Below are 11,331 nucleotides of genomic sequence, written 5' to 3' on the forward strand. Positions count from 1 at the left end.
CAACCAAGCGGTTGGTGACAGGCTGAAGAATGCCACAGGGTAGGATTCAAGGTCTATTCAAAGTCAAGGACAGGAAAGGCCCCCTTCCCACCAGGTTCATTAGACCAACTTTGCTAAAAAGAAACTTCCGGACGAGGTTCCCTTCCTCCAACAGAGCACTCCTGTGGTTCTGTCTCTAACTAGAAGGCTGTCCTTTCGTGAAAGCCTTGAGACAAGTGGGGGCCTATGCAGGAGGGACCGACAATGGGGGCTGCAATGTAGCATAGTCCGCCTGGTTCAGGGCTGTGCCTATAACACATAACAAGATGTGTCACGGAATAGGGAGCAGGACGGGGTCTCCTCAATGTTTGCTCTTAGAGGATGGTCTGACCCCAATAATACCCAACCCCAAGTCAATCTGAAAGCATCCGCTACAAAAAGAGCCACAAACCAAAGAACATCGCAGTAGGGCCAACCCCATGGCCATGAAGGTCTGGCTCTGGTCTGCCTGCAGTGTTGCTCTCCCTATATAACCTAGAAGCTGCTTGGAAGACAAAGAGTTAAGCAAAACAAACACCAGTTGTATTATTTCACCTGAAAAGACTTCAGAGAAGTGGTATCCAGTCAAATTTCTAAGTTAATTAAAATTATGTTTTTGGGGGGTTTTTTTTTGTTTTTTGTTTTGTTTTTGTTTTATTTGTTTGTTTGGGTTTTTTTTTTTTTTTTTTGAGGAGGGAAGAGAGAGGCACAGGGAGAGGATAAAAGACAGATAAAAGACAAATTAAAAAAACTACTTTTTTAAGGCAGCAGGTTAGGCAAAAACGAAGTCGCTGCTGGCATTCTGTAAAGCTGGTGAATGGTAAGAGAAGGAAGAGAAAGGAAAGGTGCTGGTTTGGCCTCAGCAGTGGCAGGAGGAGGAGGCTGAGAGGCAGGATTGCATCTTCATCAGCTAGGTCATTAAGCCCTACTGTGTGCCAGGCACCGGGGAATACATCTTAGTAAGTGCCGCTTGATGTGAGGGAGAAGCAGGACCAGCCACAAGGGCCCAGGAAAACCTTCCCAGGGAAGCAGTGTGTACCCCAGACTCTGAAATGTTGGCAGCAAGGGGAGAAAGCCTAGTCCTGACAATGGCAGACTCAGAGGATCAGTGCTCACAGTTCTCAGAAGACAGCTAGAACAGAAGGCCACATGAGTGGGCACTCTCACACACACACACAAACACATGCATGCTCGAGCACACATATGCACACACACAGGAGGATAGTCAGTTCTGGGTTTATATGCTGCCTGATTTAAAGCCCAGTGGACAAACCCCCAAAATGTACCTCCTCCTACCTTTGAAACAAAATTTGAGATGTATCCACCTCACTCATTTCCCATAGTGCACTGCATCCTTCCATGGCATCCAGGTTGTGAGGTTTGGTAGCAATGGGCAATGGCCCAGGGTACACCATCAGACAGCAACCATTTAAACCCTCCATTACAAGATTCTTTTCCAGAAGAAATACAGCAGGGAAAGGTGTGATTCACCATCTCAGGTCTCCACCCTAGAACCTCACTATTACATACTAAGAAGTGTGCCCCCCCAAGCTTTGCAAACTCTATTTTGGGGAATCATGACCTGTTTTATTGCCTGCCGTTATGGGGAAAAATCTCTGAGGAGATGAATCAGTCAGCCTTTTTAGATTTCCAAATCTGTTCACACAGGGTCTCAAGGTCATTTATAACCTGAAACTAAAGAGACGAGGACAGGGCTTGGGGTGGGGGTGGGGGGTGGGGGGGGCAGGAAGGGATGTCTGCTCCCAGGATGGCTGCTCTGGTTCTCTTAAGCAGACTCCAGTTGAGCTGTCTCTACCTGGCATTGTTACACATTTATTTCAGCTATAATTATTCCTTCTTACAGTCACAACCCAGTCTGGTGTCAAGCGAAGTGGGGCGATCCCACCTAGGCACATGAGCTAAGCAGCTAGTTAGTAGGGTACAGAGAGGTGACCCTGCCATCTGGTGCTCAGAAGAAAGGCTTGAGGCTCAGATACAAGCCTCCACCCTTGAATCTGAATTTACCATGGCAAACCAAATGGTAACACCTACACCTAACCCTAATCAGCGCCTCTGGTCACATGGGTCCGTTGTGTGCTTCTTACTCTCTTCAAATTGGCCTTTCAGTTCTCCTTCTACCCTGAGTCAAAGGGAAGCGTGGAGTGGGAAGCCAAGAATGTCTACAGTGCGACTTGTCTCAAGATTGCAGGAGCCCTGGTGACGGCCTCTCCGTGCAGGGGCAGTGCTGGGGGAAACAACACTGGGTTCTTCTCCTCCAAAAGACTAGTAGTAAATAAGTCATTCTCTACTTTTGTCATCTTCAAGAAAAGAAAACGAGGTCTAGAGACATGCTCCATGGCTAAAGCTCTTCCCAACCAAGCAAAGCTCAATGCCATAGCACGCGGCTGTAATCCCAGCACGCCTATAGCAAGCTGGCAGGCAGAGACAAGAGGACCCCTGGAGCCCGGGGGTCAGCTAGCCTGGCATGCACAGTGACAAACAATGAGAGGCCCTGTCTCAGAAATGTAGAAGATGAGAACTTGTATTTATGGTTGTCCTCTGACCTCTCTAAGCTTGCTATGGTGTGTACATGCCTACACTCCCACATACATAAGACACTAGATGAAGGGGCTGGAGAGATGGCTCAGAGGTTAAGAGCACTAGCTGCTCTTCCAAAGGTCCTGAGTTCAATTCCCAGCAACCACACGGTGGCTCAGAACCATCTATACTGAGATCTAGTGCCCTCTTCTGGAGGACAGGAATGCATGCAGGCAGAACACTGTATGCATAATAAATAAATAAATTTTAATTAAAAAAAAAAGATACTAGATGACATAGTGTACATACCTGTAGTCCCAGCATTTGGGAAGCTGAGACAGGAGAATGGTGAATTTGAGGCCAATCTAGACAACATGAGACTCTATCTCAAAAAAACAGTAAAAGATATATTGCTATGTTTTGGAATCTGGAGTGTCCATCAAAGACCCATGTACTAAGGTTTGGTCCCCGAGTGGCAAGTGGTAGAGTTCTTAAGAGGGAGAGCCTGATGAGAGGTCTTCAGGTCACTAAGGGCACACCCTTGAAGAGGATTATGGGATACCAGCCCTTTATCTTGCTCTTTTTTTTTTTTTTTTTTTTTTTTTGGTACCCTGGCTGTGAGGCGAGATTGCTTTTCAAAGCACTCTTTGCCACAACGCGCTGCATCACCACAGGACAGAGAACGGACAACCATGGTCTGAACCCTCTGAAACTGTGAGCCAGCACAAACCTTTCCTCTTCATAAACTGGGCATTTGCTACAGTGACAGAAAGATGACAGCAAAAGCATGGCCCCCAGTGGTCAAGATGGCCTCTACCACACTCTACCAACAGCACCTAGGGCACAGAGGGGCTTCGGAGGCTGTGGCTGACGATGAAGGGACATGACCATCATCAGAGCTTGCTTCTTTATGAAAGGGGGTTCTGAGCAGTCAGACACCCTAGATGCCTCCAGTATAAGACACAGATCAATGCCTGAGTGGTTGGGGGGTCCCATTCTATCAAATCAAGTATAATTATGGCTACTGTTTTCATATTGGGGCCACCTGGGAGGACCGTGCCAGAAAACATGTAATCAGCCCATAGGTTTTATCGAAGATTCTGTCCTATCTGTGGGAAGACTCTGGAGACGTCACTCATAGCCACTCATAGCAGGGACATGAAGGGAGCAGATGGCTGGTGAAATGGGAGGGCTGTTCTCAACCCAGGGCTACAGGAAGCCTGGAAGGCAGAGCCCAAATTTAGTTTGAAACCTGATGCCCGATGGTACAAGTTTAGAAATTCTCTTGAACCATCTGGTTTTTTTTTTTAAATAAACACCTGTCTGTCCAATCCTAGAATGCGAGGGACTTAAAGTCTTCCTCCCCCACCCCAGCATCTGGGGTGCCATCCTTAGTACCTTGTGGCCTAGGAGGGGCTCAGCCATGCTAAGAACCCACATTGATGGTTGCCAAAGGTCTCAAAGGTCTCTGCGATCCTTTTTAGTCTGACTTCCTTTTTGCTGTTTGCTTTTTCCTCACCCCGTGTGAGGTCTGAGGATTCCGTGCCCGCACAAGCACATGCACACGCACCTACCACACACTCCAAATGTTCCTCATCTCTCCACTTTCCAGCACCTTCCCTTCTCCTCTGACACTGACGCAATTCATCTGTGATCCATAAAATATCAGCCCTCCACCCTCTAAGTCACCTAAGTATTATACAGCACCAAATAAATGCACACCTCAGACTCTCCAAGACTCCTTTACAACCATCACAAAGGCCTTCAGGCCTCTCCCACAACGTCTGCCATGAGCTATTTGTCTCAGGGTTACTCTTGCTTTGAGGAAACATCATGACCAAAAAGCAAGCTGGGAAGGAAAGGGCTCTTACCCTTCCACATCACAGTTCGTCACCAAAGGAAGTCAGGACAGGAACCCAAGCAAGGCAGGAACCTGGAGGCAGGAGCTGATGCAGAGGCCACGGAGGGGGGCTGCTTACTGGCTTACTCACGGTAGCTTTCTCAGCCTGCTTTCTTATGGAACCCAGGACCTCCAGCCGAGAGATGGCACCGCCCATAATGGGCTGGGCCTCCCTTATCAATCATTAATTGAGAAAATGCCTTAGATGTGGATCTTATGGAGGCATTTCCTCAACTGAGGTTCCCCTCCTTTCAGATGACTCTAGCTTGTGGCAAGTTGACATAAAACTAGCCAGAACACTACCCCAACCTTTTAGTTTGACTAGACGTGCTCTAACCTGACCAACCCTTTCAGCCACTTCCTCATCCCTTGGAAACAGAAGTGAAAAGCTTTGAGTGAAGGGTGGCAACACAGCCCCAGAAAAGGAGTGCCAAGTCAAGCCTTCCTAATTATGTCCTTTTCTCCCCACCCTAAGGGCTTTGTGAGTGTGTGAGACATATTGCTACCACTAATACAAACGTAGCATTGATGTCAATTTTTGCACAAAATACCTTAATTATCGTATTAATAATGTCCTCGGCAATTCTGTCAATGAGCTCTACCTCGTTGGGGACTCTTGGAGTTGCTTTTCTTCCTACCCCTGTGTTCAAAACTAGATTCTCCTCTTTCCTTCTAGAACAACCTTCAGTTCTCCTCTTCATGCATCCCTTATGGCCTGAGGTCAGCCCAACCCTTTGTCTCTTTCTTACCCTAAGACCTGCTCACTCTGTGACATTGGATGCAGATGGGATCTGACGTGCCTGATTCTCCTGGGGATAGGTCCTGAGGATAGGACGAGGGTAACGTGAGGTGATGGTGGTGTCCTTACACCTCGCCTGTGCAGCCCCAGGACGGGAAGGAAAGCAGAGCAGGTAGGAAGAGCCTCTCTTCATTCTCAGTCAGTGGGTTCATAGGAAGCATCCAAACCTGAGTTCACTCTTAGAAATCCCCACAGCCTGCAGACTGGGTGGCTTTCAGTCAGGGACAAGGACAGCCGAGAGGACGTAAAGCCTCCGCAGGAATGGAGAAACAGACTTTGCAACATAGATTCTGCGTCAAAGAGAAAGACACCGGAAGACATGGAAACTTGGCTCCTGCCCATGCCATTCCCCCAAACCAGTGCCAGCCAGACTCTAGCCTAAAGTATGAAAACCAAGAAGTATAAAGTCTTCAGAAAACACAGAGAGCTTACGATGGGAAAAGAAATCCTATATGCCATAAAGGAAACGACAGGTAAGTTGGAATATATTAAAATGAAGAAGTTTTATTCACCAACATCAAGACCCTCTGTTTGGGGGCTGGAGAGATGGCTCAGTGGAAAAGAGTACTTGCTGCTCTTCCCAAGGACCTGAGTGCAGTTCCCAGCACCCACAAGTGTTTATTGCTGCCCAAAACTCTGGGTTTAGGAGATCTGATGCTCTCTTCTGGACTCTTTGGGAACCAGCATATACAAGACATAGACATATCTACACACACATACACAAAAATAAAATTTTCCTTTAAAAAAAAAAAAACAGAGCCAGGCAGTGGTGGCGCACGCCTTTAATCCCAGCACTTGGGAAGCAGAGGCAGGTGGATCGCTGTGAGTTTGAGGCCAGCCTGGTCTACAAAGTGAGTCCGGGACAGCCAAGGCTACACAGAGAAACTCTGTCTCGAAAAACAAAAACAAAACAAAATAAACAAACAACCCAAAACACTTGTTTTAGTCAGCATAAGAGAGAAAAAAGATAATTAAAAGTGCAAGAGCCGGTTTTAACGCATGTAACAGAAGATGTTTGCTACAAACCTACATTTAAAAACCCACTACAATCAAATTAAAACTTCAAAACAACAGAGAACCCAGCATCAAAAAGGCAAGAGATTAGAAGAGGCATTTGGCCACTAAGCATAACTAGGTGCTGAGCACCAGGTATGGCAGGGAAGACACACCCCCAAGCCACAGTGAGATCACACTGCATGCTCCCTGCCTGGCTCACATTAGACACCCATGCCACAAAATGCAACGGCAGCTTCCATGTGCAAAGAGCCGGAGAAAACTGCTCCCAGGAGCAGCCACTAAGCTGAATGGCTCCTCCCAGCTTGTGAGCCCAAGGTGTGAAAGTACTGAGAGCTGATATGACAGAACTGTAAAGCGCCCAGGAGAGACACGCAGGAATGCTACAGCCGCGTTACTCATCATGGCTGGTAAGAAGTAAGTGTCGGCCAAGAGGACAATGGGAAATACACTGAGGTACATACGTTCCTTCCCTGGCGCACAACCGTGACAACAAGTGCGCCAAGACAGACAGGACAGTGTGGGTGAATTTCTCAATATCATACTGTAGTGTAACCAAAGTTCAGAACCAGGTGAAACAAAAAACATCACATTGAGGGAGGGAGGGAAAGAAAGAAGGAGAGAGAGGGGAAGGGAGAGGGAGGGAGGGGGAGGGGGGAAAAGAAGGGATGGGAAATGGGGGAGGGGGAGCAAGCAGACAGACTTGGCTCCTGGCCCTAAGAGTTCACAGGTTCTAACATAGGAAATTGATGGTCACTCGTAGACAGGCTAATTTCATAACATGATAACCTGTGTTTGTCTTTTTCAAAATGAACTAAGAGACAAAGGGAATTATTAGTAGATAGGCTTTGAGGCAGAACTGTCTACCTAGAACCCCAACTTACATAATGGTGACGTTGCTGCCGCACTTGGGAAGGTGAAGGCTTCCTTCCTTCATCCTAACCTGCTGGGCACTGAGAACTGAAAGACATCACTACGACTCACCCAGGCAGGTGCCACTAATGGCTGATTGTGCCACGGTTCTTTAGAGACTGCCTTCTAAAGGGTGATTTTAGTACTGCTGATAATTACTGGGTAGGCCAGCAGACATTTATTTCTTAATTAAAATGACGTGCAATTGTTAACAGTTATTAATTATTTTCCTAGTTCACAGCAATATAATTAACCGACTTTTAACAGCTGAAAAGGATACCACCATCCTTGAGGAACTGCAGCAGTCGGGAGTCAGGAAAGCTGATTGGTTGTTTCGGTCTCCCCCCCTACGTGTCACCCCTGCATGCTCACCCAGCCAGCTGCACACTTCCCCCCACCCATGGGCATGTGCTGCTGCCATCAAGAGAGGGGTAGCATTCCCACCCCGGCCTTTCCAGGGGGAGAGCTTGCTCCAGTAGGAACAGGAGTTTCAGACCATGGTTCAGGGGGCTGTGTCCCTTTGCACCCTTTAAATGCTACTGTTCCCCGCTCCTTGCATCTGGGGCCAGCCTGGAGGTTAATCCAAGCAACACAATGTAAAGTGACAATTGGGGACTTCCAAGGCCAGCCCTAGGGGTCTGTGGATTTCCCCCAGTGCTTTCGAAACCTGAGACCATCACCCTGAGATGCTCTCCCAGCCTCCTGGAAGATAGAACACACAGAGAGGGTTCAGCTGCCCACTGGAAGCCACTTCCAGACAGGGGCCGCCATCCATAATGACGTCAGCCATGTGAATGGGTCTCATCCTAAGCCTGCCTCTTCACAGTGTGACCATCAACAAGTCCTGAGTGCCTTTCCTAAGATGCAGAGTGGGGGGGGTCACAGCAGTACTTTTCCATAATGGTTATGGTAAGGACTGAACAGTACATGGCCACTGTGTACTGGGGTACAGCTGCTCAGATGGAAAGGTACCAGTGACAGTGGATGCATCCCCCTAGAGGACCCCAGTAGACAGCTAAGAGGTTGGTTGGGACTCCTACCCCTCAACCTCACCCAAAGGTTCTGAGATTTTCTTTTTGGAAAGGATGGCCTGAACCTTTCAGGGGAAAGGAAGAGGTGCTCCCTCTCTCCTCGCACCTGCTGGGGCCAGATCCTCTGAGTGCCAGGGTACACTCCAGGCTGTTCCCCCATCTATGAAAGCTAGAGTAGCAGAAGGCAAGGCTCTGCTGGGACATGAAGACTGTCAACTCTAAATGGAGCAGACCGGGTATGAAGACAGTGGCCACTGGCCTAGAGTTGTTTCGGCTTCTGCACAGGAAGATCACCTAGAAGGCGGTTGAGGGTGGGGGCCAGTGACAGCTGGAGGTCCAGAGATGCTGACTCTAAAAGTGTGGTTGAGGGAAGTCATTTAGAGACAGGTTTAAATAGCTGTTGGTTTCACGGAGTGCAGAGCCAGCCTGCTCAGAATAGTGCCTGTGAGGTGGGTGCTGCTACAAACAGTAAGTGCCAGGGCTGGGAGGTGAATCACAGCACACAGGACTCCCAAGTGGATTCTCCACCTTCAGGCCCTTCCAGATGGCTGGTAGGCTGCATGGGGGAAGAGAAAAACAGCCACACCAGGCCAAAACCAGATGACACAAAGGCCAAAAGGCCAAAGTTAAACCAGGTGAGGCAGATGGCTCACCTCGGTAATCCCAGCACTCAGGAAATGGAGGCAGGAGTGTTGGGGGGGGGGGGGGTCTGGTGTATTTTGATGCTAATTACTGCTTACTGTCTCTGTGATTTACCTTTCGCTTAATAAAAAGCCATCCCACCTGGGCAGGGCAGGAGATAGGTGGGGCTGGGAGAGAGAGAGGAATCCTGGGAAGAAGAAGGACCTGCAGTGAAGAGAGGAAGGCCGCCATGGGTTAGCTGGAGGAGAAGCACACGGCTGGAGGAGAAGCACACGGCTGGAGGAGAAGCACACGGCTGGCGGCGTGGATGGAGAATCCGGCCCAGATGAAGAACATGAGCAAGTATTTGGGATTATGGATGGGAGGTGGCTTGATAAAAGTTATTGGAAGCAGATGGCATGGGATTGAGGCAGGGATCCGATGCCTGCCCCACTATGGGAGGTAGTTTAGAGGATTGAAATCTGCCCCGCCCCAGGTTAACTAAGGCTATCTTAAAATATAACAAGTGTCTGTGTCTTGATTGATTGCTAGCCAGGCCTACAGATAATACATGTAATTTTAAAAACAATACAGGAGGACTGCAGGGTTAAGGCCAGTCTTATGTATAGAGCAAGGTACTATCTGAGGGATTAAAAAGGAAGAAAAAAATTAAAAGCAAACAACACTTAACAGGCATGTCAGAGTCTCCCAGGAAGGAAACAGATGCCTTGTGAGGACAGGCAGCAAACGGAAGCCTCTGTGAGGGGGGCCTACCATAGCACCAACACCATAGCAACCAACCTTGCCTGCTCTAACACTTCCCCGATTCCAGTTAGAACCTGTAATAGCCAGCGAGTAAAGCCATCTGGGGCAACAGGAGCTTCATAATCTCCTACATAGTAAATTAATACTCTTCCCATAAAGAATCAACTGTAGCTATGATATGTAGCTATCAACAGCTATGATAGGGGCTGGGAACATGGCCATTTCAGGAAGTCCAGTACACAGCGCAGACCGCACAGCATTCCAGAGGAAGGCAAGGGTCTGGACTAGAAGAGAGAGACTACGTGTGCGTCTGTGTGTCTCTGCGAGTATGTCTAGCTCAAAACTATGAAAAGAGTATGGCAAGCTCATAATCAATAAATGTTTAATTAAATGTCTACAAAGTGGCATGCCAACCTCGTTTGTTAAAGTTTTATTCACAGGAATTTCATTACATTTGGAAACAATCTGTATTTTAGGTTTTTGTAATTACTTCACACGAACTCCAAGTGTGAATGAGAAATCACAGTAAATTGTGAATTAAATAAGTTGTTCATAGCTAGATCACTGCAAAGGCACAATTATTTTTGAAAAGCCTTCCAAAATATTTACAGTAAAGAAAGTTATATTTAATGTCAGATTTTTTTTTTAAGCCAGATAGGGTGGGAGCCTTCATAAAGAAAGTTCCTGGGATCTTTAAATGGGCCTGTTAAGGTTGAATAAGCAAAAGGGGATAGTGAAAAAACAGTGATGTAACCAAAGTCATGCACAATGCTTTGTTAAACATGCTGGAGACGTGGCTTAGAGGTAGGGCGCTTGCCTAACGTACTCAAGGTCCTGAGTTTGATCCCTAGGGTACACACACACACACACACACACACACACACACACACACACACACACAAACATATGCCTTGGAACTTTGGTCACCATTAACTCTTTTTTTCTTTTTCATCATTAACTCTTAACTGCCTTGAGAAGGAACCATTTTGTTCCTATGAGCAGAGGATATGGGGGTAGGGCTCCCCCTTTCAAGGCCTGTCCTATACTTAACTATGTGTTCTGAAGCAAGTGGCCGGGCCTTTCCGAGTCTTGTTTTCAGCATCTATAACATGAAGACGTTAAGTGGAGCCTTGAGAAGCCTGAGAGAATTAACCAAATTAGTGCACCTAAGGCCCATATACTGTGTCCGGCACAGAATGAGGATTACGTTAACATTAACTGTTCATGGATCTGTGGGTCTGCTGAGTGAACGTCACCCCACAACCTCACCACCGGGCCGGCCATGGCTGATTTTATTTTCCTGAGTGAGTGTGTGCAAAAGCAGAGACGCTGCTTCTAGCAGCTCTCGCTGGCTCACGGCCACAGTGCATCTGCTGGGCAGAAGACTCATGAGAAGGCCGGAACGTGAGAGGCAGGCAATAGCAGGTAGAGAGCTTGACAGCCTGGGCACGAGCAAAACGCACTTCTGGAGTGGAGTTCCTCATCTGTGCAAGTCCTAAAACAGTGTTCCAACACAGCCTGCTGTAGAGCGGTGGCTCTTAACCTGTGGGTAGTGACCCCTGTGGGGGGGATCGAATGATGCTTTCACAAGAGTCGCATATCAGATCTCCTGCAACCAGATATCTACGCTGCAATTCATAACAGTAGCAGAATTACAGTTATGCAGTAGCAATGAAAATAATTTTATGGTTGGGGTCACCACAGCATGAGGAACTGTATAAAGGGTCTCAGCA

The 11,331-nt window shown here is 47.7% G+C and overlaps 1 protein-coding gene across 2 annotated transcripts in view; it reads right to left on the bottom strand.

Moving 5' to 3' along the window:
- CNIH3 (cornichon family AMPA receptor auxiliary protein 3) overlaps positions 1 to 11,331 on the bottom strand; it is a 240,433-nt gene that overhangs the window by 133,190 nt on the left and 95,912 nt on the right. The window lies entirely within an intron of this gene.

Source organism: Acomys minous, assembly GCF_964271855.1.
Source record: "Acomys minous genome assembly, chromosome: 1".
NCBI classification, from domain to species: Eukaryota; Metazoa; Chordata; class Mammalia; order Rodentia; family Muridae; genus Acomys; species Acomys minous.